Source organism: Cornus florida, unplaced genomic scaffold (genome assembly GCF_030987335.1).
Source record: "Cornus florida cultivar Cherokee Brave unplaced genomic scaffold, ASM3098733v1 CherokeeBrave_3.0.0_Hap2_Chr07, whole genome shotgun sequence".
In the NCBI taxonomy this organism is placed as follows: Eukaryota; Viridiplantae; Streptophyta; class Magnoliopsida; order Cornales; family Cornaceae; genus Cornus; species Cornus florida.
Window position 1 is genome coordinate 77,150,070 of NW_026775577.1, and position 1,881 is coordinate 77,151,950.

The following is a 1,881-nucleotide window of genomic DNA, read 5'->3' on the forward strand; positions in this document are numbered from 1 at the left end:
GAACAAGAATTAAACAAGATAGTTTAAAAACGATTAACCTGCACATAAAAGAAAACATACTGTTTTGCCTTCTTCTCCAACTCTGGCGGTGTCCGGCTAACTTATACCTCCAACCAACTTTCCTATGGATTAAAACTAAGTCCCAAAGTGCTCTAAAGTTATTTAAGTTCTTTACTTGTTAATCAAATTCAATTAGAACAAGAACAAGCACAAACAGTTTCAACACGAACGGAAAATACTTACAAGAACCCATACTGTTTGAAACAAATAATTACAACCAAATTAATTTAGCTTTATTTCTTCCTGGAACTGAATTAGAGATGCAAAGAACACAGGCCAAAGAGATAGAGTTAGTAATAAAACTTGCCTGTGAGATTCGGTTCAAAAATCTCAACGTCTTTCTTCTAAGTTTTCCGGCGAACTACCTTCTCCTAACTCCCCTGATACTTCTGCCTCCAATACGTGTGGTTAGGGTTCTAAACCCTTGGCAGTCATATACAGATATATATATAGGCCAACTAAACCTAGGTGCAATTAAACCCTAATCCTATTACTGGACAGAAAAAAATAAGTCGGCTAAATACGTGGCTTCCCTAAACTGATAAAACCCTAATTTAATAAATAAAACATTTAACTTAATTCAAATAAATACTAACTAACATAAACAATCAATTTAAAATAAAATAAATAATCAATTTAAGCAATTAAAGCAAAACAAAAATTCAACTAAATAACAATTTAAATAAACAAACAAACACAACAACTACAAATAACCAACTAAATAAACTAAAAAGACAATTAAACATTTAAATAAATTCCAGAACTATCCTGTTTAAAATTAGGGGTATTACATTCTTCCCCCCTAACAACAGGAATTCCGTCCTCGGAATTAGCTCTTACTTTCTTCCCGTAATTCAGGAAACTGCGAGCGAATGACGTCTTTCCATTCCGAAGTAGACTCAGCCTCATTGTGATAACTCCACTGGATACGAACTCAAAAAAAAAAAAAAAAATAAAAAAAAAAATAAAAAAATAACCTTATTACAAAGGATTTGATCCCAATGGTAGGCAATACGATACAGTGGCTCCAAATAAGTTGCATCCGGTTGCAACTCAAACTCCCCAACATCGATATGCTGATACCGATCATCATCTGGCAGAAATTTCCGCAACATTAAAACATGGAACACATTGTATATGCGATCCAAATTATCCGGCAATGCCAGCCTATAAAATACAGCTCCAAGTCGATCCGTAATCATGAATGGACCAATGCCATGAGAACCTTAATTTGAGAATTTTCACATGGGGATGGAGAAACATTTCATGAGGCATGGGAACGCTTTAATGAATTACTTAGGAAGTGTTCACATCATGACATGCCCAAATGACAATTAGTTCAATATTTCTTTGAGAGCTTATTAGGCAATTACAAAGGCATGGTTGATGCTTCCATGGGAGGCTCTTACATTGATAGGCATGAGGATGACGTGTGGCGTCTTTTTGAGAGCATGAGTGAAAATTCTTTGCATCGTACTTTATCTTCAAAGAATGGTAGAAATTCTAATGGTAGGAAAAGTGTTGGCTTACATCAAGTCGACCACTCTAATGAAATTGCCTCCGAAATAAAATCATTATCTCAAAGGTTTGATCAATTTTTGATCAACCAAAACTCGGCGAATCAAGTATCTTCCTTCCCTAACCATTCTCATCATGCATCTAATGAAACATGTATGACTTGTTCAAGTGTTTTACATTCTACTTCCAATTGTCCCCATGGACATGTGCAAAGTGAGCATCATGAACAAGCAAATGCTGTTTTTGCTAATCAAGGGAACAATCCTTATGGAAATCATTACAATCCTAGTTGGAGGAATCACC

At 35.1% G+C, this 1,881-nt stretch overlaps 1 non-coding gene across 1 annotated transcript; it reads right to left on the minus strand.

The window, feature by feature from the left end:
* Positions 1 to 1,274: 1,274 nt before the first annotated feature.
* LOC132267991 (small nucleolar RNA R71) lies at positions 1,275 to 1,381 on the minus strand. The gene has a single exon (XR_009469153.1). It is a non-coding gene; the product is annotated as a small nucleolar RNA R71 (small nucleolar RNA).
* Positions 1,382 to 1,881: the final 500 nt, after the last annotated feature.